Source organism: Canis lupus, chromosome 25 (assembly GCF_011100685.1).
Source record: "Canis lupus familiaris isolate Mischka breed German Shepherd chromosome 25, alternate assembly UU_Cfam_GSD_1.0, whole genome shotgun sequence".
NCBI lineage: Eukaryota > Metazoa > Chordata > Mammalia > Carnivora > Canidae > Canis > Canis lupus.
The window spans coordinates 35,878,924-35,905,687 of NC_049246.1; the positions used below are offsets into that span (position 1 = coordinate 35,878,924).

The 26,764-nt window shown below is 45.5% G+C and overlaps 1 long non-coding RNA gene across 1 annotated transcript in view; it reads left to right on the forward strand.

The window, feature by feature from the left end:
• Positions 1 to 21,860, forward strand: part of LOC119865851 — a 41,033-nt gene extending 19,173 nt beyond the window's left edge. The window contains exon 3 of the long non-coding RNA XR_005378254.1: positions 21,741 to 21,860. This is a non-coding gene — a long non-coding RNA (uncharacterized LOC119865851). The remainder of the gene's footprint in view (positions 1 to 21,740) is intronic.
• Positions 21,861 to 26,764: the final 4,904 nt, after the last annotated feature.

Sequence of the window (26,764 nt, forward strand, 5' to 3'; positions counted from 1 at the left end):
TTTGGGATAGAATGGCTTCCTTGTAACTCACTTGAAGACTGATTGTTTCTAGTAAGAATGCTGTTAGGGGATTTGGAGAAAGGTCTTAAATCTCTCTGGGTATGTGTGAGCAATGAGATTTCAAAGGGAAAATGAGAAGGAGGCTGCTCTACTAACCTGAGCCAATGCTAGACCCATGAATGGCAACTGTTTCTGCTCCCCTGATGATCTGCAAGCAGTGCTATACTCTGGATCTCCCCTCAACCCGTAGAGTATTTTGAGTGGACATGTCAAAAGCCACCCATTTAGGATCCCAAAAAACCTGTAGATATAGCTACAACTGTGCCAACATAGAGATGGGATCATGGTGCTTGCAGGGTGGTGGCAGCTATCACTCCGGCCCCACAAAATTTGAACTAAGGGATGATGTGTCAGGCTTTGTCCACCTAATTTTTCAGATGGAAGGGCCAATTGGGTCATGAGAGAGAATCCCAGAGAGATAACCTTGGAGCCTCTGGGGAGCCTTGGAGCTCCTTCTTATGTCCATTGGTTTAAGGAAATGTCCTTGAAGGCTGCAGATAGAAGCTGTGAGAAGAAACTTAAGAAGTTGGCATGGTCAGACCTAGTACCCATGGTGTCTTTCTCTGTGGCTTTTGGCTCAGCCCCCATTTTCTTGGCTCTTGGTTTCCCTAAAACCATAGGAACAAGGACAATCAAAGGGATATGTCTATAATGCCCTCTGTCCCAGGAGACATATGAGGCTTAATTAGCTGGTACCCACAGGATGTTCTGAAAATGAGAAATGCCTAGGATTATTATCTATCAAATGTCACATACAAATATGCTCATGTTCCCATTATGGATGTGTGTGTTGCAAACTTGTTCAATCGAGTGTGACCCGTTTGGTAGTTTTAATTACAAATATCAATAAAATTGGTTGATATTTATGGGCGCAGACCCTTCAGATCTGGGGAAAGGAAGCTAATTGTGCAAGACAGTGCTGTGATTGAACTCCAAGGGAGGTGCGGGCTCCTGCTAGCTGGGTGTGAGGCTGAGACAGCTCCAGTCTCTCCATGTTAATTAAATGTGATGAAATGAATATTAACTTGTAAAATAGAGGCCTGGGCTGGGTTTACTAGGTGGGTGGGACTGAGGCTGGGGAAGGGGGCTGAGGTGGCTAGACTCAAGTGTTGATGTCTTCCTGAGAGGCAATAGTGGTTTGCATAGTGGTTCTCAACACTGGTTGCACACAGAATTGCCTGAGGGGCTTCTAAAACATACAAAGGCCTGGACTGTATGCCAGAGATCTGTAGGGGTGGGGTTGCCCTGGTTATTCTCATGAGCAGCCAGGACTGAGAACTACTGATGCTGACCCATGAGGCTCTGGGCTAGCCATGTGTCCCTGAGTCTCTCACTCTGAGCCTCAGTTTTGTCGTGCTTTGTTTTTGTCTATAAAAATAAGATTAATCAAAGCTACATTGCATATCTGTGATGACCAAATGAGATCAAAGGAGTAAAAGGGCTGGGTACCTAGTGGAGCCTCAGAAAGGGCTGGCTGGTTTCTGCAGCTCTGAAAGATTAGTACTCTTTACTGCTGAGAATAGAGTCATTAGCATCTTTAATCAGATGAGAAAGTCAATTCCAAAAACCCCAGAACCAATTCAGAAAACTCATCTTTACATTCTGTTTCTCTGGCACCACTCTTAGCACCAGGATCTATATTAATCAGAATTTTCCAGAGACACCAAACCAATGGGATATCTATGCCCACATGCACACCCACATTCACACCCATGTCCACATCGACACCCACATCCATATCCACATCCTCACCCATGTCCACATCCATCCACATCCATACCTACACTCATGCCCATATCTACATCCACACCTATATCCATCCACATCCTTACCTATGCCCACACCCATGTCCACATCTATCTACATCCATGCCCACACCCATGTCCATGTCCATCTACACTCACATCCACATCCATCCACACCCACACCCACATCCATACCCATACATACCTCCATATATGTGTGTATATATGAATACCCACATACCCATGCACATACACACATATAAAGAGATTTGTTATTGAGGTACTAGCTCATGTGATTTCAGAGGCTGAGAAGTTCCATGATCTGCTGTGTGCAGGCTGGAGACCCAGAAAAAGCTGGTGATACAGTTCAAAAGCCAGAGAACCGGAGAGCTGGGAGTGGGAGATGATCAATGTTTCAGTTCAACCAGTCAGGGGAGAGAGAGAGAGAGAGAGAGAGAGGGAGAGAGAGAGAGAGAGAGAATGAAGAGAATCCTCCTTTCCTCTACCTTTTTGTTCAATTCAGTCCCTCAATAAATTAGATGATGTCCCCCTGTACTGGGGAGGGCAATCTGCTTTACTAGGTCTACTGATTCAAATGCTAATCTCTTCTGGATTAGCAATGTTACAGACACACCCAGAAATAATGTTCAACCAGATAACAGGGCATCCCTTGATATAGTAAGGGTGACACATAAAATTAATTGTCACATTTCCCTTCCTAAGATTTAAGTGCACGTGAGCCAGGATGAATTCAGAAGACTGCAGGCCCCTGGCAGTTTAAGCCAAGGTGAATTCTTCACTGAGCACTGATAGCATTGCCTATGATAAGCACTCATCTTTCAACCGCTCATTTTCCATAGGAACAAAAAGACATGTCCAAGAAGGTGAGTGGTGCCAGGTCACAGGCTCAGAGGGCGTGGCTGGGAGTTGCTGAACCAGCACTGCAACCCCTGTTTGCTGAGTTCTAGCCCCCAGCTTGTTCCATTCCAGTTCCAAAAATTTGCCTTTTATATCAACTGAGGAGAGCTGTCCTGTTGGTTTGCTTATTGAGTCACCTGAGATGCGGTCCCTTGGGAGAAATGCCTTGAGAAGCAGGGAAAGATGGTGTGTGATATATAGCTTTTGACTTGCTTTCTCACTTCTTCTATCAAGGTGCCCTGATTTCACCCACCTTCCTCATATATCATATCTTCCTGGCTTCAGACCCACACAATGTGGCCAAACAGGGTTGTTCAACACTCCCAACAGGCTCCATTGTTTCCTCTCATGCTGTTCTTTCACCTGGAATGTTCCCTAGAACATCTGTAACCAGTCATCTCCAAAAGCCCAGGGGAAAAACAAACTGCTTCCCTGTCCCCTAATCCTTTCCTGAAATGCCCTCCTTTGGAGAAAATACAATAGCAGTGTGTATATCTTGTACCTTATGGACTGCACATCCTTGCTTTGTTATTTGTGAATGTATCTGTCTCATTCCTATTACTGGACTGGATGTTGATGAGGGTAGGACAGAGCCATAGGAAAAGCATGATCTTGGGAATTAGGCACACATGGGCCTGAATTCCGTTCCTGTCACCATTAGCTTTGTGATCCCAGGAGAATCATTTAGATTCTCTAAGCCTCTGTGTACTCATTAATTAAAATGAGGAAATAATTCCTACTTCTCAGGGCTGATGTGAGGATTAGTTTGATACATATTTATGAAAGAGTCTGGCAAAGAAAGGTTTTCATAGATGCCTGTGGAATGATTAAATGAATTGATATAAACTATCTGGCATGAATGTTGAAAAATCACTCTCACTTACCCTATAGTTAAAAATTGCATTTTGGGATGGTGGTAAGGAATTTAAAGATCCCTTTGAGATGCTCAAAAATTGCAAAGTTTGGGCCAAAGGAAAGGAAGGAAGTGGAATTTCGGGTGGCCATTATGAACCTAGAACCCTCACTGAATCCTTAGGACAGCCTCATTCTGAAGTGGGGATTATTTTCTAGGAAAGACGGGGCTATCGTATTGACTCTGCCACTTACCATGGGCCCATGGGAATTGTTTGCCTTCTTCAGCTCTTAGTTTTCTAATGTATGAACTAAGATAGCCACTCCTCTGACACATGACTTACATCTATAAGAGAGTGTCTGGGATGTGCCTGGCACTCCACAAAAGGCAGCTATATGGCTGGTGTTACGATGATGTCTGTATTAGGAACAGCATGTCGACATGGCTGGAATAGCAGAGTTGGTGTGGCAGCCCTTGTGTGTCTATGCCAAGTGAGCCCTCTTTCTGTTGAGTGGCCGCTCTGGGCAGCCTGTGTTAGCCCCAGATCACAGCATCACTGAGCAGGACTTCTCTATGGGTGTCCATGGTGCATCTTTTCAGAATTCTTTGGATTTGCTCCAATGAAAGTTCCCTCCCTTCCTGTGTTTTCCAGAATCGGGCCTGGCTCCTCTCTGGCAAATCCCTACCCGACTCCATTTCCCTTATCAACCTGCAGATCGTCTCTCATTTGTCATCTTTATTAGCTTTTAATCTCCCATCAGTTTAGTGCTGGGGTTTAAGAGTAGGATTAGTGAGGGGAGTTTAATTGGATGATCCTCCATGGCCCCTTGAACATCGGATTCAATAAAAGTTTATGAAAAGATAAAATCGCAAAGGGTTTTACAGCCCCAGACACAGCAAGAGACTGGTTCAAGAACAAGGTAGCTGTTTTTCAACCTCAGATAATCCATGTTTCAACTTGATTAAATGAGGAAGTGAGTTTTTCTGTCCCTCTCCTTTCCTCCCTCTGTTTCCTTATCCTTTTCCTCCTGGTGTAAGCAAGAAGCCACTTTCCGCCAGCCTCTCCTTCCCTCTCACTTTGATTCTCTCTGACAGGAAAAATAATGAAACCTGGGTGCACCAGAAAATAACATTTATTTCACGCAGAAATATGCTGAACCACCACTGAAGGTGGCTGAGGTGATGCATTTGATGGGAAAGAGGCCAGTCTTGAAGACTGGGCACGTGGTCCATGAGGGAGGAGGGCGAGAAAGTGCTCCTCAGCTGTGAAGTCCTGCTCATCCTGTACCCACCCTCTCCCACTTTCTGGCTTCCATCCATGGAGAGGGTGAGGGTGGGGTAGCCTGTGGGGTGATTTGTGAGTTTGTTCATGTATTCATGCAGCAAACATTTATTGTGTGCATACTATGTGGCAGACACCGTGGAAAGCACAGGAGACATAAAGATGAATAAAACCTCTTCTAACGACAGGAGGACATAGTCTCAAGGGGGAGATGGAGGTTTACAAGTAAGTTCTATTTTCTTTTTTATACTACAACCACAGTTGAAGGAAGGGATGGGCCAGAAGTAGGGTGAGGAAGGGTTCTGCACAACGAAGAGCATAGAATTTGGAGTTCCTGGTGGGAATCTGGTAGGTGTGATGTGGGTGAGACAAGAGAGGAGAGAAGCAAGGGAGGAGGTAGAAAGAGGATCTAATGAATGGGTGTTAATCTGTGGACTCCCTGGGCTGAAGATGTAAGGAAGATGTCCTGGTGTGGATGGCCCGAAGACATTTAAAGAGTAGTCTACAATACTCATCAATGCATTGTGGGAATCGTTATTTATCCATCTATCCATCCATCAATAAATGTAAAAGCTCATAATCACTGTGACCATGAGCATGCAGCTTCCCAGGGATTCACAGAAATTTGAGATTGGTTTTCGGATTTCCACGGGCCACAAACTGGGGTTCACATCAATCTTAAAACACCAAGAGACCCTCAAGGATGTGTGATTTACACAACTCTTATCGAATATCAAGTGCAATAATGTCAGTGGTATAAAATAAAGCCAGAGCTTAAGTGAAGGACTAGTTGGCCCACCTTGGTGAGGTGATCTAGTGGGCATCAAATAAATCTTCACAGAGGGGGCCATGCTGAGTTAGGCTTTGAAGGATGGATAAGAGTTTGCTAGATGAATGGGAATAAGTGTGGGGCACGGAGCACCTCAAGAGGAGGAAATAATAAGGAGACAGGAAACACTAAGATAGTCACAAATGCTGGGGTGCCTGAGCAGATGTGAGTGCAGCAATGGGAGTCAAGCTTGTAGATATAAGCTGTAGAGGGAGTGATGGGAGTCATGGAAGACCACTCATGCCAAATAAAGTGTGGTTGGTGGAAGACCACTGAAGAGTTTGCTTATAGGAGGATCAGACTAGTATCTTCATTTTGGAACAACCATCCTGGCTCAGCATGGAGGATAGGGGGTGAGACTGGAATCAGAGTGGCTAGTCAGGAACAGCAGTCCAGCAGAGAGGTGACACAGGCCTGGATAACAATGTAAAATGGAAAAACTTTATAATTGGTCGAATATGGGGATGGGGCACAGAGGAAGGTTGTATCTCCAGCTCCCAGTCCGGTGCCCAGGTGATGCCATTGTCTGGGAGGGCGATGCAGGAGAATGTTAAGGTGTGTGTAGGGATGGCTCAGTTTTGGATATGGTGAGATTTAAGTATCTGTTAAGTAGGAAAATGTGCTGGAAGACATGTGATGCATGAGATGATCCAGAGAGAATGTACACCGTGGTAAAGAGAAGATAGGGAAGAGAAGAATGGGGAAGAGAGAAGAAAGGAAATGTGACCCGTGGATTTCTGATCTTTCTCCTGACAGTGTTATAGGATCCTGTCTGCTTCCACACACCTGTGGATGGAGATGTTGGAAAGGTTTTACTTGTCGCAGCAATAGAGGATGACTCCACATTGTTCACAGATGTGTGGGGCAAGGGATGGGTGGTCTGGGTACATTGCTCTTGATGTCTGGACCTGGTGCAGTGCCACTCCTGAGCAAAGCCTCACAGCAGCACAGAGCCTGTGTGTGGCTCAAAATGAGAATAATTTGGTTAGGAGCTGGATGTTTGATTGGAACTTTTGGAATAGGAGCTCCAAAAGCTTTGTGGAGCTTATAGCTTGAATGATCATTAAAAAAAAAAAAAAAAAGAAAAAAAAAAAAGAATGCAAAATTGTGCATGTAAAGTTGGATATCAGACTTTGGAAGGGGTCACAACACTGAAGAATTCTGAGTTTATTAGCTTTATGATAAATTCTTCTTTTGAGAATGCTGGAAAGCCCAGAAGGTGCATATGTGTGTTGAAGATATGGTCGTGGTATGGTGTGTGTGCACATACTGCATTAGTTTGTAAGGATGATCTAGGGAAAGAGGGAACCCAAGTCTGGGTACTTCTTGGACCTTGCCCCGTCTAGCAGGGTGCTCACATGAAGAGGGGTCCTAAGAACATGCATGGAATATATAGCCTGGAAGTCAGCTGGAGCAGCTGTCCTTTAAGCTCTAGATAAGATTGGCATGGAACTCTTGTTCCAAGTTTAGGGGGGAGCCCAGTGCTTTCCCCAAGACTTCTATAAATTCCTGAGGGACTTATATTCTCATGGTCACCTTTATTCTTGAGTTGTACTGCTATCAAATTAGTTATGGACCCTCTCAATATCCTTGCTCCAGATTGCATTGACTCAGATGTGGAACTGATCCTCTTTCTGTGATTTATACACACATGTACACACTCATCCACTCACATACACAAGGTCTTTATGTATGAGGCAGGCTTTACTGAATAAGGATGGATATGTTGAAGTAACACAAGTGATTTGGAATTGAGTATTAGGAATCATGAATTTCTTTCGGCCTCCTCTTTCCTTCCTGCCATTCTTTATCTACTTTGCTCTTCTCTTCCTAACTTTTGTTCTTTGCAGTTTAACAATCCCTTTGGATCACTGTTAACCAGAATCCTCTGGGATTCACCTTCTAGGCCAAGTGTATCAACTGACTATTGTTGTGTAAAAAGCTCCCCCACCCCAAATTCTGTATCTTAAACAATAAGTCCTTATTGTTTCTGATGAATCTGTGGGTAGTCCTGCTGATCTTGGCTGGACTGGGCTGATCTTGACTGGGCTTGTTCAGGTCATCAGCTGGTGGATCATGGTGGGGATGACTGGTCTAAAATGGCTCAATTCCCTTCCACGTGTCTCTCAGACTTATCCTGCATGCTACCCCAATGGGGTTGTCACAGTGGCTCATGTTGTCACTGTGATTGAAAAGAGGGAGTGGAAATGTGTGAGCATTTTGCCTAGGCCTCTGTTTGTATCACGTTTGCTGTCCACATGGCCCAGCCTGGAGTCAGTGTAGGAGGCGTGCTACAGAAAGGCACGGCCATGATACATCATGAGAAGCTGGGGCTCTTAGTGCAATGCATCATTTATACCATGTCTTTCAAGAAGTATTTTCCTAAGAAAAGACTGTTCCCTCTAAGAGGCATCCTGGTTCCAGCTGTTAAGACAATAGTTTCACTCTGGTACATCTGATGCCTGCTTGGTATCTTATTAAGCAGCAAAATAGCCCATGGTATGACATTTTATAAGGGCTTAAGCATTTCTACATGAAAGGGACATTTTTGTAAAGTATTTATTTACTTTCCTAAATCTTATTGGCAGATCTAACCTCTATTTTCAGGGACCTGCCTGAGTTCCAATAGACTGTTGAACAGAGGAAGGAGGTAAAGCTGAAGTTACTTTGCCAGCACTTGAGATCCATTCACCAAAATAAGAAACTGAGGCAGTGAGAAAAGTCTCGGTGATTCTGAATTCTAAAATGCAAATGCAATCACATATATACCCCCATCCCCCTCTCCAGGAGCATGAGGGCAAAATGGACATCCATTATCAAGGCAAGGTCTTGTCAAGGTGCCCCTGGAAGGGCCTATCTGAGGAGTTGGAGAATGAGAGTCCCGGTGGCTTTCTGATCATTCTGAGTTGGGGGGAAAGGTAAGGTTGGGTAGGGTGGTTCTGCTCTGCACCTCTCTCTTCAGTACATCCTTCTCAAGGTGTGTGTGTGTGTGTGTGTGTGTGTGTGTGTGTGTGCATGAGAGAGAGGCAGGGGGAGAAGAGATGGCGTGTGTATATTCATATGTCTATACACACATATATCAACATACCTCAGGGCTTTCTGCTGAGAGAGGCACAGCTTTGACACTGCTTTGCTCTGCTTTGTGTTAAGCCAGACAATAAAAGAAATGATTAGGGGCTTTCAGAGCAAGCACCTGACAATAGGGAGAGGTGAATGTGGGCTGATTGAAGCTCCATTTACCCCCTTCCTGCAGAGCAGGGAGAGGCAGGCAGGGATGGTCCCACACCTGCATTTTGCAGGACCAGTCCCAGGATGAAACCTTGCCCTCACTCCTCCTCCCTGACTCCCCCGGGGCCTCAGGGTTGGTTAAATTTAGTGTTCTGGCGTTTCCAAATCCATGCGATTTCTTCCAGGACTGTGAGTCTAAATGTCACCCTCGCTGCACAATCACTAACACATTGTGCTGATGGGGGTGGTTCAAAGGCTGTGTGGATGTGAGGGAAAGGAAAGCGCAGGCAAGTCTTAGGAAGGGGAAAGGAGAAAGAAAGAAAAGGAGGTGAGGGGAAGGATGAACAGGCTTGCTTCTCTCACCAAGCCCAAACCAGCCCAAATGGAGTCACCCGGAAGGAGACTGGCCTCCTTGGGCAGAGCTGGTCACTTTGTAGTACTGTCTACAGGCACTGCAACAACTGTATAGCCCATCCTGAGGGGCTACCCATGAAGCTGGAGATGGGTGGTTGTTTCAATGAGCCCGGATCTAAGAGTGGTTCCCACTTGGATTCAGTAGGACTGTTGACAGACTTGGATCTGCTCCTGAGGGGCCTTCCCTGGGTTCAGTAGGGGAAGAGAGAGAGTGTGGGGTAGTCTGGAGCCAAGAAAGTGAAGCAACGTGGGCCATCACCAGTACTTGGCCACCTGTTAGCTGTTTGACCAGGGGCTAGCCATTTTTCTGAGTCTTGGTTTCTTATTTTGTTAAGTGAGGATAAATATCTCTGCTCTACCCACTTTGCAGCCATGTTGTGAGTATTAGATGAGATGATGTACAACAAAAAGTTCGAAAAGAACTCATCTGGCCCCATCAGTGTAAGGCTTTACGCCACTGCCCAGATGGAGGAAAGTAGACTTTTCAAAAGGTAGAAAGGCATGTAGTACCTCAGATCTGAGGCAGGACTTCTGGGCTGAAATCCTGCCCCACTGCAGACTAATTATGTAACCTCAAGGTGGTCCTCATATCCTTTCGATGCTTCCATTTCGTAATCTGCAAAGTGGGAGAACAGCGACGCCAACCTTATGGGGTCACTGTGAGATTTAAGTGAGTTGAAGTGTTTTAAGTGCTTGGACAACATCTAGAAAATAATAAGCCTTCAGTCAATATTGGCGATTATTATTTACCTTCCTGGACTATCTTGCTTGGGGATCCCAGAGTTCTTTCCAGATAGATTTGATCTGATGATTCTGGAAACATTAATCAACCCGTGTAGAGTTTCTAGCGCTCCCCACAGCCAAGCTGGGCATTCAGTTGTTGCTCAAGGTTTGCTGCTTTCTGTCTCTGTCCCTTCTCATCCTGCCTCATCTCACTGGGCCATGGGCTTTCTATTCTGTGGGTCCTGGGAGAGAGAACTCACAAAGGCCCTGATGAAAAAATACATCAGTGGTCTATTGTTATGGCCCCATTATACTCAGTCTCTCATTCTCAGGCCCTGCCCAGAATTCTTCTTCATGCTTTTTGTGCTTGATTAGAAAGAAACCCCATGAAGAACATACAGCAATCCTCCTCCTCTACATATATAAACCTTGAGAGAATTCACCTCTCTGGGCCTCAGTTTCCCCCTCTGACCAGTGAGATCATCTCCAAGGGCTCTTCTGGCAAATCATGACACTTTTGACTTCATTATTCCTAGCAAATGACAGGCCCCGGCCCCTTTCCATGACTGTATCCCTGGCTATTTTAGTTCTTTTTCTCTTGGTTTCTTCCTCTGGAACACGCCAAGTGTTTATGTCATTTTGGAGAATCCAGTAAACTGCATTATAGGGAGGAGACTGGGAGTAACACAGGCAAAAATCTGCTATTTTCACATGAATGCTTTAGGCAGTCAGCCATGATGGGAAATGAAGTGTGTGGGGAAAGTACAGGGTGAATAAAGAGGGCCTTAGTGAGATGATGAGCCTTTTATCGCTTGTGCCTGCGCGTGACATGGTGCCGATCTGTCAGCCCAGGGGCTGTGGCGTGTGGGGAATGGTTCTGCCTTGAAGTCTTCCTCTCCACTCCCACCGCAGGTCACGTTTTGATGGGGGAAGAACTGGTGGTTCTTTACCCAAGTTCGGCTAAGCATAAAGCAGGAGGAGGAGGGGGGCCAGCCTGGCAGCTTGGGGATTCACACTGGGTGTGGGGAGCTGTTCCTGTGGATTACGAGATGCTGAGAGATTCAGGGTCCTCCACCCATGGATGGAGTGGCAAGGGCTCTTAAATCACAGTCCCTACCACCTTGACCTTGGCGTGGTTTCTCTGCTTAGCAGCAGGGTGGTCTAGGCCAAGTGCCAGGGCGTGAGGATCAAGAACAGCTGGGGTTCTGACTAGCTGTGCAGTTGGGGGAGTGGGTGGGGAACAGTCACCCGGTCTCCTGCTCCGCACTGAGTGTCACTCAAGCTCAGGCCTTTTGGAGAGAGGACAGTGCCTACATGTTTTCACTCTGGGCATAAGGTTTTTTGTTTTTTTAATTTTTATTTTTTTGTTAATGAAAACCCTTTATTTTTTTAGAGCAGTTTTAAGTTGTCTTTTTTTTTTTTTTTAAGATTGATTTATTTATTCATGACAGACCCAGAGAGAGAGGCAGAGACATAGGCAGAGGGAGGAGAAGCAGGCTCCCTTCCCTGCAGGGAGCCCGATGTGGGACTCGATCCTGGGACTCTGGGATCACGCCCTGGGCCAAAGGCAGGCGCTCAACCACTGAGCCACCCAGGCGTCCCGAGCAGTTTTAAGTTTAAAGAATAATTGAGGAGAAAGTACAACGAATTCCCCTATATTCCCTTTCCTTTCTCGCAGGTTCTCCTATTAATAGGTTGCATTGGGGTGGTCTCTTTGTTACAATTAGCCAATATTGGAATGTTGTTATTAACTAAAGTCCTTAGTTTACATTAGGCTTTACTCTTGGTATGTATTTTGCGGGTTTGGACATGTGTCCACCATTACGGTATCATACAGATTAATAGTTTCATTGCCAGAAAAATCCCCAATGCTCCACCCGTTCATCCCTCTTTTCCCTCCCCACGGAACTCTTGGCAACCACCAACCTCGTTATGGGTCTACTATAGTTTCACCTTTTTCAGAATGTCATATGGTTGGAATTAGACACATGCAGCCTTTCGACTCGCTTTTCTCACGTAGCAAAGCGTATGCATTTAAGAGTTCTCCATGTCTTTTTGTGGCTTAGTAGCTCATTTCTTTTTAGTGCCGAATAATATGCCATTGTATAGAGGTGCCAGTTTGTTTATCCACTCACCTGTTGAAGGATAGCATGTTTGCTTCCAGGTTTTGGCAATTATGGCTAAAGCTGCTATAAACCTTCATGTGCAGGCTTTTGTGCGGACATAAGTTTTCAACTCATTTGGTTAAATACCAAAAGCGTGATTGCTAGATCACATAGTAAAAGAGTGTTTGGTTTTATAGGAAACTCCCAAACTGTCTTCCAAAGTGGCTGTACCATTTTGCATTCCCATCAACAACGAAGGAGAGTTCCTCTTTACTCCACATTCTTGCCAGCATTTGGTGTTGTCAGGGTTCTGGATTTTAGCCATTCTAGTAGGATGCAGTGGTCCCTTGTTGTTTTAATTCATATTTCCCTGATGACATATGATATTGAACACATAGAACAAAGGATATATATTTTCATTTATGAATAGTTTTAATAAGTTTTTAAAATCTGTCTTCCCCACCCCCACCCCAGCCAATAGGAAATTAGAGGCAAGTCTGTGACAGGGATATAAGAAGCAGGCGTACAGCTGATAGGGTTGGGAGTCAGAAGACTTGACACTGGTCTTTGTGCCCCTGAGCCGCTTGACCTTGGGAATCACTTCACTTCTGGTGCTCAGCTTCCTCACTTGCAAAATGTGGCTTTTGTACTGGATCAAGGCCACAAAAATTTTCTCAGGCCAGTGCCCACCAGCTGGAATGAAAAGGGAGAGGTGTGCAAGGCTCGATATTGTGCCTGAGAAGTGCCGTGTTGCCAGACAAGACAGCTGTTCTCGAGAATGATCTCTAACTTCCTGTCCTGTTTCCAATTCAACTTTAAGTGACAACTGACAGCCTGGCAGAGAGAAAGAAAAGGTAGACTTTAAAACGTCCATGTGGTGGCTCAAAAAAGTTCATTAGTATGGGGCAGACAGTGTTGTGAAGTTAGCAGAAGTCCTACCTCGTCACCTGCTGGAACCCCCTACCCCTGACATTCCAGGCCCATATAAGCATCGCTGGCTGGACTGTGAGCTCTGCCTAGAAGGAGAGGAATCCATCTGTCTCCTCATCCCTAGAGCACTGCACCAGAAGGTGCTTTGCTTATGTCTTCTGGACATCTTGCTAGTACCAGCCATGGTTCTAGGTACTGGGGATGCACCAGGAGGCAGGGAGACATAAGTCCCCACCCTCACGGGGCTTCTATCATAATGATGTATGTGAATAACAACAAAAAAATTATTTTTTTTCTGTATATTCTGTTTCAGAGAGTAGGAGATTGTCATCCAATTTAGAAAAATGTCCACCTTAAACATTAAAAATAAGAGAGTGAATTTCAGTTACTTGGAAGCATCTCAGAAGGCGCCAACAGAGTGGTAGTGAAGGACTGACTGATTTCCTGGCTGGGTGCAGATGGGTGACACTCTTAGGTGGCTGCAGCCTACTGTGCCATGCCTACCTTGGCCCAGGCCAAGGACCCAGCAGCACTTGAGTAGCTTTTGTGGTTGAGGACTCCCCAGTCCTCTGAAGGTGAAGGGAGAGTATGGGGAGGATGTGTTCCCACTCTGAGCCCAGAGGTCCCTCTGGGAGGGGCGTGCCACAGCGAATGAGCTACACATACAGCCTGCAGCAGGCGTGGACTGGGAGGCTGCGGTGAGCGCTGGCTGCCCATTGCCTTATCTCCCTACAACGTCCCAGGGAGATTATTTAACCCACTTGAAGATCGAGTCACTTTCCTAGATTAAGTGTTGCCTGTAAAGAGTGGAAAAAGTCTAGGAAAGCAAGGAGATGCTTATCAGTGTTTGGGTGCTGCTGAACTCTTCTTTCTTAGCGGAGTGGTTTGGTAATGGCTTTCTTCCCAGCAGAATGAGATAATTTCTCCTTTTTGCCATCATGAAAACTTCCTGTGAGTAGTGACCTTGGCCCTCTCAGGAGAGGCGGGAGAAAGCTTCAGGTATCAGACAGACTGCCCTGCAGGATCTGGAAGGTTCAGGAGGCTCACAAGTGGCTGTGGGGTGTTTGGGCACTCCCTTAAGGACAGAACAAGAAGAGACTGGAAGATGGTGAGTGTTGAAGCCATCAGGGACTACATTGATCTCAGGCTCTGATGTGCCTGTGACTACTTGAGGACTTTGTTCAGAGCCTGATTTGGTAGATCTGGGTATGTATTTCTAAGGAGATTTATTTCTAAGGAGGAGTACCCAGTAGGTGCAGCTGGTCCAAGACCACACTGGGGTATGAGAGGGTCGAGTCACCTATGTTATTTTACAGAGGAGAATGTGGCTTGACAGAAGCCACCCAGCTAGGAGGTGATGGAGCTGGAAGAGGATCACAGGTTTCCAGAATCCTAGGCCCATGTTACATTTTGTTTCTTCTTTGTAAAGACAGGGAGGTGTTGCCCACTTGCAGGCAGGCTCTGGAAGACCTTTAAGGTTGTTTGGAGTTCTTTCCTAGAACTTCAAGGTTCATGTACTTTTACCCCTATTTAATCACTCAGACAATTACAAATATTTATAAACTCCTACATATCCTGAGCACTATGGTGATTTACAGGAGTAATGGGTAGTGCACAAATTAAAAGAGGAGATGCGACTTTTCTTTTTCTTTCTTTCTTTTTTTTTAGATGCAACTTTTCTATGCAAAACATAGTCAAGGAAAAACAGATGATTCAGGGCTGATAGCAATGTCAGACTGCATTCTTCATGAGTCTGAAGGAGAGAGAGCAATCTCTTTGGGTCCTGGTAGTCAGGGAGAGCTTCTTAGAGGAGGAGGCCAGCTCCAATGGGGCTTTGAGGGATGCATAGGATTTGAAGAGATGGAAGGGAGAGGCAGGTGGCTTCCCCTCTCACTGGATGGGCCCTTCCCATTCATTTCTTTCTGTTTCTTCTCTATCTTCCTTCTCCTTTCTCTGCTTGTGCTCTCTTCCTTTGCTCTCTTTTCCTCTTATCAGTGCCATATAAGTAGAAAAATAAGGAATTTATGATCAAATATCTTCCCTTATCTGTTTAGCTTAACAGTCCTATAAGGAAGGCAGCACAGGGTGTTAAGCCCATTTAACAGATAAGAAGAGTGAGGCTCAGATTAGGGATTGAGGGTTTTCTTGGGGTGTCCAGCTTTCATTGTTACAACTAGGAAGCTCTTGAGCAAATGAGATGAGTTGGTCACTGGAATTTTGTCCTTACTTGCCAATCCCTTGGTGCTGGGGCATGACTTTGGCCCATTGGGCAGGCTGAATGAGTCATTATGGTGGGCTAGTCCAGTACATTGTCTTTTCCTTCAGAATGGGGAGCTGGCCACATAGAATGGAGGGTACAGAGGCATGTTCCATGATTCTGAGCCTATCTGCAAGTACAAGTAGGCACTTGTGAACCTGATCTCTGGATCATCCCTGGGGTGTCCTTTGTCTTGAAGTTGAGCACTCCAACTCTTCCTCTTCCCCTTTGCCTTGCTAGGATGACCCTCAGCCTCTGGAGTTGAAGTTCTTCAACTTTGATGCTACTACTTAAGGACTTTCTCTCCCAATAATAACAGGTCAGCTATAAATGCACAGGTCTGTCCTCTCAAAATGACCCAAACATGAGCATTAAAAAATAAGAGACTTGGCAGGGGTCTTTGCAAGTGACAATGTTGGAAGCATGGGATGGATGCAGAATTTCAAAATCTGTTCTTGGTAGGGATTCCTAAGCTATACCAGTTCAACCTCTCTCACTCAGTTTACTTGACTCCCTTTTGGATGCCTAAAAAGCTTCTAGTTTCATTACTCTTGATCTTACACAGTAACAGTCGCATGGATTTTGATTGCAAACATGGCTGTAAATATGAAAGCAATGAAAAGCACAACATCTATCCCTTCATCACACAGTCTGGAGGGGAGCCTCTTTCACACCAGAGGGGAAGAATTGCTTGGGCTGAAAATCAAAAGAGCACAATTCTAGTTCCAGCTCCATGGCTAAATGACTGTTTGAACTCAGACAAGTCGTTTCCTCTTCCTGGATCTCAGATTTCTCATCTTAAAAGAAAAAATTGGATTGGAAACTTCCCTAAATCCAGTCCAACTCCAGGGTGCCTGATTTCTCTGCTTTTGCAGGAAAAGCATGATGGTTCCTGTCTAGCAAAGTTGGAAGGAGCTAGAGACACCCAACTGGAAAAGCTAACAGCAATGGAAGAGTTGGAAGACATCACAGCTCAGCACAGGGGGTGGGGCTATCTAATGCAACGGCAAATGGCTCTAGGACCCTGATCATTCCTGAGGGCAGTACTCAGCACTTGCCGACTGAGCCACCCAAGCACCCCAGTACTGTATGCTTACACAGCACTCAGGAGTTTCCGAAGCCCTTTCACAGACCTTCCACCCTTTCTTCCTCACAGCAACTGAATGAATTAGAGGGATTCACCATGGTTTTGGGTAGATGAGAGGTTAGAGATGCACAAGTATTAATGGGCAGACAGGACGCAACTGCAAGCCTTTTGGCTTTGAGTCCAGTGCCATTTCCACTAGAGGAGAGGTGTTGCCAATAATTTTGTTCATAGTGATAAAATGGTGTCGTCATATATGGAAAATGGCTTTCACCCAAAATGGTCAAAATGATACAAGTTTCTACCTGAAAGCATACGTTTCAGTTATCTGGAAACTTTGCTCACCCAGAATACTTCTTTGATTTCAGACAAAGAGGCATGCATGAGGCATTATTGTCGTTCAGTGTTCCATGAAATCAGTTCCATGCTAAGTCATTAAGATGGGGGGTACAAAGCATATACAATTATCCCCCCATAAATCACATATTCAAGTGCACACAGAGACAATATAACAAACAGTAAAGATGTATACCTGCCCTTCCTAGATTCACCTATAGGAAGAATCTACTCAGTAAGGGAAGGCTGCATCTTGCAACCAGGTGTAGGCCTGTGTGGCCTGCAGGCCTATCCCCATGATGACAAGAATGATGAAGACAATGGCCAACATGAGATGGTTGCTTGTTATGTGACAGGCAGCCCTCTCAGAGCTTCATGTGCATTAAGTTGTTCACGCTTTACTCTAACTCCTCAAGGGAGGTATTATCACTATTATTATTCAAGATGAGGAAACTGTGGAATACAGAGATTAGCTGGAAGGGTCTGATACTCTTGTTCAGGTGAGCAATATTTGTTCTGTGCCATGTAGATAAATAGACTTCTACTTGGAGCTTGGACAACATTCAGTGTTCCTTCCCTCCATCCCTTCTTTTCTTTCTTCCTTCCACATTCCTTGAATGTCTATTAATTCCAAAAACCATGCACAGACTCTACCTTTAAGGAACTTAAAGTCCAAGCAGGATTTGGGAGTAGTCAGGAAGATGTAGACATGCGCATGAGTTTATCAGCTCATTTCCTTCCAAGATAGAATGAAGATTCTAGTAGAATGGAAGTGTGGGCCTCCTGTAGCAGATACTTAAAGATAGAAAATGGATGAAAGGGATGGCAGTAGGAAAATCAAAGGACTTTAATAGCCTTGCCTTGTAGTTCACACTGGGCCTGCTGTAGCCTGTTTTCTTCCAAAGATACAGGGACCTGATGCCCTGGAGGAGTTTGGATCACGGATCTTGACTGTTAGAGATGGTGCTCATGTACATGAGGCAGGCTCAGAAGGGAACTGGATGGATATTGGACACTTTTCACATGAGAGAAGAGCAGTTCCCTCATGAATCCCAAGGGCTGTGGATACAAGACAGCCTTTCTAGGAAATACCAGCACTTTTCATCAGTCAGTTAATTCTTAGATGTTATTCAAACTTGGAACAAAGAGCACTGCATATGTGCTGGGGGCAGGGCACACAGATGCTGAACCTGGGGCCCTGCCCACTGGGGGACTGGGGAGAGGAGGCAGGTGCTTTGCTGGGTGCGAGCTCGACAATGTGCTCAGTGCCCGAAGTGCAGTGCCCACCTCTACGGTGGGGGAGGTGGAAGCTGGCTGGGCCAGGTGGGCCAGCAGGTGATCGGGGAAGGATTCTTGGGTACGGTAGGCCTTGAGGGAAGATGAAGATTGGGCTGCTGGGGCAAAAGCTATTTGGGGTCAAGTTTGCTGAGCAAACAGTTCCTCTACCAGCCCACAGGCTGAAGATACTGAGAGGCCGGATGCACACTGGACAGGCAGAGGTGGGAGGAAGAAGGTGGTAGAGACTGTCTCCCTCTTCTAGGCTGGGAAGGAGGCCCAGGGCTAACTGACCACCAGCACAGGTGGAACAGACCTTGACTGGAGGGATGTGGGACTGGGAATGACTCTCAGAGAGGACTGAGGGAGTCTTGTGTAGTGGTGAATGGCCCTTTGGCCATGCTCAGAGAACACTTCACATCATCTGAATGGTGGCATGAATGAAGACCTTCTGGATGAAGGTCTGTGGGAGCTCACTGGCCCTGGTGGAGAAGCAGCATTCACTCCTTCAGTTGCCACCTCTGTCTCTCTCCCTCTCTCATTGGTCTGTACACACTACTCTCTGTCTGTCTGTCTTTACAGAGCCATTTTTTCTTTCAGTCGCCTCTCACTTTCTATTTTAGACAGTTTATCCTCTCTCTCCTCCATGCTCTTTTCCATATTTTATCACATGTGCCTGTGTGTGTGTTTGTGTGTGTGCACGCATTGGGGCTTGGGGGAGTTCTTGTGGATGTCAATTTCCCTTGCATTTTGAGGACATGGAACTAGTAGAAGACTAATGCTTGGGCAAGTGAGTGCAAATGCCCAGCTCTAGAAAGGCATGAGAAATGCTCCTTCCTTCTATGTTCCTGTGTGGGATTATTACTTTAGTAGGTGTATGTGTGTGTTGCATGTGCATGCATGTGTGTGTCCATATGCGTGCATGTGTGCATGCTCAGGGTTGTCTGGAATGAAGCCACATTGGCAGCCTACAAGAAAAGAAAGGTAGAGTAAGGTAGTAGGAGCCCTGTTATAAAAGAAACAGTGAAAATTCCCTCTGTACCCTCCCCTAACCATGGGCACAGAGGCAGAGGAGAGATTTTGCTGGCCCTAAAGGAAGCAGTTTCCCAGTCTCTTGGAAGATGAGTCCATCCATCAGCAGGCATGGGAGTAGATGCCATGCCCTGCTCTAAGCCCTCACAATGTGGGATCTGCAGTCTCTCTCCTTGTTGAAGACTGTAACTCTATGAGGGAAAATACAGTCCGGCTTCCTAACATGTTGGTCTGGTCTTGATGATGAGGTGCCTAACCCAGCCCTTGCCACCCAGGAGGCACTCAACAAACATTTGTTGAATGGGTGTGTAAATTCAGAGGCAAATCAAGGGATTCCCAGTGAGCATGGTCTGTGTGGGAGAGTGAGAAATCTATCTAGTATTTTCAGAGCAAACATAGTATAGTTGCTGAGTGTTGTGCATGGTCTCCCTACTACTTTCTCTCCTGAAGAATTTCAATCCTTCTTTTTAGCCCTTGGAACCTCCAGACCCATGGCTCATTCTTACTCCCTCTTATCAACGTGGTTTGGTGGGCTTCTGAATCTAGGCCTTGAGTTGTACACTTTCCTGCCATACTGGGATGGGGGGCTGGTTGTGGGACTAAGAAATCTCCCCCAAGACTTCTGCTACTCCTAGCCAACAGAGAGCAGAGTGTTGTCTTTTTGTTTAGGGCATGGAACATAGGTGCATGACTTGTCCAGGATCCCAGCCCACAGGAGGGTGTGGGGATGGGACTCTGCCTTGGTCTTCATGACCTCAAAGCATGTCCCTGGACCTTTTTGGTGTTCAATCCTGCTGTTTTCATAATGATGTTCAGTGTGAACTGAAAATGCTGCTGCGGTCACCTCCTCCAACCTAGAAGGAAACAAAGGAATCTACTGGGACTGTGATGCAGGAGCCTGGCCCCAGGGTTCTGGCATCAGGAAGGGAGCTGGTGGGGACGGGGAACAGATAGGTGACTTATGCCAGCAGGTGGGTGCTGCCTCCGTGGCGACATCAGGCAGATACCCAGTATGGAGACTGGGGGTGCAGAAATGGGCTGGATCAGAGGAAAAAATGGGGGGAGTCTCTCTCCTCTGTATAATAGCCTTCTTCTGACAAGGAGCTTCTGTTCTGTTCCACTGGAAAGCTTTTAAGAACGCTGAAAAGGACAGGCAATTACAGGAAGGTTAGGTGCGCCTGATTGGATGTTGTTACAAATCACTCATTGTCATACACGGCGTTTGGAAAGGAGGCCATCGGGGATGATTGCCGTTTAGGGTAAGTGATTTCTGTTTAGAGTGAGCAAGCAGATGAAGGCTTGGCTGGCGCTCAGTGCCCTCTCTCCTTGTTTGCTGTCGTGCTGATGATTTTTCTTGGCACAGTGGGGTCACTAGAGGTGCTCACAGAATGCACCATGGGAAGGGGCTGGAGATGAGCCTTCTAATTCCATCCCCACCTCACCCTAACGTTTACTGTACTGATGGGGAAACTGAGACTATGGAGAAGGGAATAGACGGGTCCAGCTTCATATAGGTCAGTAGAAGAGCTGGACCAGAGTTCATGTCTAGGCCCCAATACAGTGCTCTTGCTTACAGCAAGGCCCCAAGCTGAGGATCCACTAGGACTAGGAGTTTCCATCAACCTGCCTAGTGTGCACTGTGCACTTTGAACATATGTCACATGGTAGCCCTTGCAACTCCAGGCACTACACCTAGCCTTACTGTACAATGGATCCTCTGGGTCCACTCACACACTGTCACTTGGGATTCCCTTGACCACATGATGTCCCCAGGAGGCAGGAGACAGGGAACACAGCTGGACTGTCCTATTGCTCTCCTTGTATATCCTGATTTACCTTTCTCTGTGTCTCTGCTTCTGTCTCTGTCTCTCTCTGACACACAAAAGTACACACGCACACACCTCTCCTCTACTATTGTGTCTGAAATACAATTATAGTGGGCAAACTTCCTGGATTCTTGAAGTCTATTCTATTTTTAGGTGTCTAAATTAACATATAAGTGTTCTGGGAAGGATCACATGGTAAGCAACTAGGTGACAGCAAACAAATAGTAGAGAAACCCACAAAACAGGGAAAGAAAGTGGTAGAAGAAAGGGCAGCATAAATAAATATCAGCAAATATGCAGTTTGGCCCATCAAAAATTTTCCCACGATTTTGTCAAACAGGAACCTGAAACAGAGGACCGTTATAGAATATACTATGGTTGTATGCCTTTGGTCCACTAGTTTTTTTTTTTTTTAATTTTTATTTATTTATGATAGTCACACAGAGAGAGCGAGAGAGGCAGAGACACAGGCAGAGGGAGAAACAGGCTCCATGCACCGGGAGCCCGATGTGGGATTCGATCCCGGGTCTCCAGGATCGCGCCCTGGGCCAAAGGCAGGCGCTAAACCGCTGCGCCACCCAGGGATCCCTGGTCCACTAGTTTTGAGCATGGAGCTCATAGGTTTATTGTGTCCCCTAGAATAGTATGTTGACGTCCTAACCCTTAGTACTCGGAATGTAACTTTCTTTGGAAATGGGGTCTTTATAGAGGTAATCAAGTTAAGATAAGGTCATTAGGGTAGACCTTAAGTGAATATGACTAGTGTCCTTGTAAAAGGGGAAATTAGCACAGACATACCCAGATTATGTACAGAGACTCAGGGAATGTGCTATGTGATGGCAGAGATCTGGGTGATGAATCCATAATCCAAGGAACACAGAAGATGACCAGCAAACCACCAGAAGCTGGAAGAGAGGCATGGAACAGATTCTCCCTCACAGCCCTCAGGAAGAACCAACCCTGCTGACACCTTGATCATGAACTTCTGGCCACCAGAACTATGAGAAAATAAATTTCTATCATTTAATCCACAGTTTGTGCTATTTTGTGAAGGCAGCCTTAGGAAATGAATATAGTGATCTTCCTTCTCCACTATTTTTCTGTTTTACCTCCTATTATTTAACTGGACTTTGTTTTATTGAGGTGAAAATCCTCAGGTTGTAATAAGTGTTAATGTTACCAGGATTCGAAATAAAACTGTGATAGACCTGTGGAAAGATCCCACCATCTTCACTCCTGCCCCAAGCAGGAATCCATCCATTTAACCATACAACTGTTTGCTGAGGGCAACCAAGAGCCTAGTACTGTGCTCTGTGCTGAGGCATAAGGACAGGTAAAATACAGTCTTCACTCTCAGGGAGCTCACAGTCTGGTGGGGAAGATGGTCCCATGGACAGGTAATTGTGACATAATGCTGGAGTGGTGGTGACCACTGAGTATTATGGGCACTTAGAACAAGGGAGGTGATCCCAGGAAGAAGTGGGAGGTGCCAGGGAAGGTACCTGGAGAAGACACCACAGGAGCTGAGCCTTCAAGAGATTATCCAGGAGGAGGAGCATAATGAGCAAGGGGCAAGCAACATGGGATAGCATGTGAGTACATATGTATGAGTGTGTGTGTGTGCGTGTGTGTGTGTGTGTGTGATGTCCTGTAGAGCCATGGACCCATCAATGTACATTGTGCCAGCCTCTGTAAGGCATGGCAAGCCTTGCTCAGGTTAGATTCCTCATGAGCTGAGGAATGCCAGTTCTTAGCATGGTCTCCAAGCTGACTTAGAGCCCCTCTGCAGAATGTGGGCTAAATGTGGGACTTTGTCTTCAGCTCCTGAGTCAGTCTTTAACCTTGCTAGTGTCTTTTGCCTATACTTCCAAAGGGAAGTTTCTGAAGTTCTTTTGCTGATAATCTTGACTTTTTTTTTTTTTTTTTTTACAGAATTTTCCTTTTTTATCCCTAAACCTTTGATCTAACCCAGGATACCTAAGTCTATTCAAAGATTTTCTTTGTATCTCTCGGCCAGGGTCTATTCAACATGTGTATATGTTTATGTGTGTGCATATGTTTCACTTAAAATTCTTTTTCATTTGAAAATGAACATTAACATAGCTCTTTTAAAAAAGATTTTATTTATTAATTATGAGAGACAGAGAGAGAGAAAGAGAGGCAGAGACACAGGCAGAGGGAGAAGCAGGAGCCCTATGTGGGACTCGATCTTGGGACTCCAGGATCATGCCCTTAGCCGAAGGCAGACACTCAACCACTGAGCCACCCAGGTGTCCCTTAACATAGCTCCTGATCACGTTTGGGAGCAATGCCTTGCTGCTTACTAGCTGAATGTGAGAAGCTGAGCTGGGAAAGTGGAGAAAAGAAATAGGTTTGGAGCAATAGCTTCACACAAACATTTAGAAATTTGCCTAAAGCCCAACTTCACATATGAAATGTTCTCCCCAAATCAGAGTAGACTTCCCATATGCATTGCTCTGGGACCAAGCTCTGAAGAGGCAGATGAAGAAAGCCATTAACATTGATTATCAGTGATTGGAGGATGCCTATGGCATAATTTATTGTTGTATTTGCTGTGAATGATCCTACCGAAGGAACATGCAGCCAAGAATCAGGATACCTGGATTCTAGCACTGGTTCTACTATAAGTGACCTTGGGCAAGTCACCATCATTCATTGTAGCCTCGGTTTGCTTATCTGCAAAATGTCCCTTCCAACTATAACATTCTGTTATCTTTCTTTTATGTATTCCCATCATCACGGACCTGGAAATGCTCATTGTTCTATTATGGTCATTTGCAAGTCAGGCACATATGAGAATGGCGTGTATAGTAGAGTCAAATTCATCACCTGTTACTTCCTAGATAATAAGCCGGGGGCCTGGAGTAAGGTCAAAGGTGTGTGTGTGTGTGTGTGTGTGTGTGTGTGTGTATTAAACTCTCTTTTCCTGAGACTGGGAATTATAGTGATGTTTAAAGGATAATTCACAGCTCCAGGAATGACTATCTGAAACAGCATGATGTACGGAAAAAAGCATAGAGTTAAATTTGAATTCTGGCCCTGCCACTGACTAGCTATTGGGAACTTGCAAATCATCTAACCTCTATGAACCTTGGTTTCCTTTTCTGTGAAATGGCTATAACTGTAGAGTTGTGAAAATCAGTTGATGTATTCAAAAATATTTGCTGAGTGCTGGCTGCATGCTGGGCATTGTGTCGGGTGCTAATAATCCAAGATGAGTCAGACAGACTGGATTCCTACCTTTTAAAGAGTTTATAGTTCAGTGGGAGAGACAGGCAATAAATAGCTAAATTAACAAATACACAAACAATTAATCAAGTGCTATAAAAACAAACAGAGTGTTAAGATGGGGAATAAGGGTGGGAGAGGCTCCTAACTTAGATGGGTTGTCAGAATAGATTTCTCTGGGAAAGAAGAGAAGTTGGCAAGGGATGTACAAGTACATAGGAGAGGATAGTTCACTAGTGGGCCCTTGAGGTGTGAGAGATCAAAAGATATGATATATGAGGAAATGCCTTGTCAACAATATGATATTAATTCATATTAATCTCCTGATGCCGTTCTCTGACAGCCCTTAGGTCTGCCCCATATTTTCCTCTCTTAGGCCCTTACAAAAAATGTCCTCACTCTAGTGTTCCCCTATGCCTATTGCCCTCATGACATTTTTCTCATATGTGAGTAGGTGTGTGTGTGTGTATATGTGTGCGTGCGTGTGTGTGTATGTGTTGTGGGAGGAGAGTGTGTGTGAGTGTATGCACATTCCTATGTGTGCATGTTTGAGGAGGGAGGACTCTATAGGCCTGTCACCAGCTCATACTGAGAACATCGCTTGGATCACTTATCCCAATGATTAAATTAAGCCCATTTTCACAAATAAAATCAGTTTGCAACTCTCAGCCAGGGACAGAGTGATCTGGCCCGCTTTCCTTGCTCTGCTTTTCCCAAAGATAAAAAGGTTTGCAAATTGTGACATCCATATCAAATGCTAATGGCACAGTGGGGCCTCTCCAAGAGAGCTGATAAACTTCTCAGATTGAGGGCAGGCTCTTAAGGGAGAACAGCTCCAGATGTAATATTTGGTGCCACATCCAAGAAACACTAACATTTTGGAGTGCTCAGGAGTAAAACTCTAGGAAATAGAAGTCAGGGAGGGATTACTCTGGTGGATTTGATCCAACAGAAGAAAACAAAAGCTGGTCATCTTCAGCTTTCTCCAGGGACCTGAGCTTTACTGTGTCAATTCTAGAAAACAAACAAAAACGAAACAAGGAATATCTAAAACACTAGTCTAAGGGGTAAAAAAAAACCCCAAACCCAAGATTCCTAATCTAGAAGAGCCTTCCTCGTGCTGAGAAGAGGAAATTGAGTCCTATGGATATAGAGTGTGTCAGAGGAGCCCAAACAGCAGCCCCCTGGCCTCTGATCTCCCTGTCCTCTGCCTTGTGCTATATTCTTGGTGGGACATTCAGGGGTGTGGGAAGGCACTTGTGTTTCTCCATTTCATGGTGTGACCAATACTTACTAGTGTTATAAAGTCTGAGAATCAAGACATTAAACCTCAAATATGTAGCATGTCCTATTTTCCTGTTGGTTTATGCATGAGCTCTTAAATGTGGGCGGGCGCTGGTGCATGTGCTGTGGGAAAAGGCTGCAGGAGAGGCCCTGGGCATTGCTGTGGGGGAGCAGAGGACTGCATCCCTAAACGAGGAGGGTCTCTCTGACTTTGCCTGACAGTCACAAATAAGTACATTAGAGTAACCATCTTAATGGGAAATAAATTGGAAGGTTAGGTTAAAGAAGTCTGGGAGCAATTTGCCATGTGTTCCTTCAAGGGAGACTCAGCAGAAGGAGCAGGGGCTCTCATTCCAGTCCTGAACATTTCTAACTATGGCTCTTGAGAAGAGATTAGGCAATAAGGCCAAAGGGGGTGGCTCTGGACAGGGTGGAGTTGCAGGCCTGGTGTAGAGGGGTGGCAGCAAATGACAGCCCTCCTGGGCAGCAAATGCTCTTTACCCAGAACCAGCACTGCCCAGCTCAGGGCCTTTGTCTTGAGTGCTGTTGGATTCACTCTACTACATTTTCTTTTTAAAAAATTTTTATTTATTTATTTGAGAGAGAGAGAGAGAGAGAGCAGAAGCAGGGGGAAGGGCCGAGGGAAAGGGAGAAGCATGCTCCCTACTGAGCAGGGAGCCTGATATGGGACTTGACCCCAGGGGTGTATCAGGCGGGACTCAGTTCTGCTAGGATGAAGAAGCGACGCTCAGTCAGTCAGTGGTTCCCTCCCTCTCTCTGTCTAAGTTTTGGGGAATCTACATAGAGCCAAGACTTATGGCCATGCAGGCATCTGTCCTCACAGATGTCCACACAGGCACATTTATTTATTTATTTTTTAAATTTTTTAAAAAAGATTTTATTTATTTATTCATGACAGACACACAGAGAGAGAGGCAGAGACACAGGCAGAGAGAGAAGCAGGCTCCATGCAGGGAGCCTGATGTGGGACTCAATCCCGGGTCTCCAGGATCACATCCCAGGGCCAAAGGTGGCACTAAACCGGTAAGCCACCCGGGCTGCCCCACAGGCACATTTATTACCTTGACCTGGTTCTGGGGCTTTAGAATGTAGGCACCTGAGGAGACATTCCAGCTCAATGGGGCGCTGCTTCTCCCTACCCCCTGTCCCTTCCCATCCCCCTGCTTGTGCTCTTTCTCTCTCTATGTCTCAAATCAATCAATCAATCAATCAATCAATCAATCAATCTTTAAAAAAAATCAATGAAAAAGACAATAAAACAGAAAAATAGGCATAAGGCATGAATAGGTAGCTTGCAAAAGAGCAAATCTTAA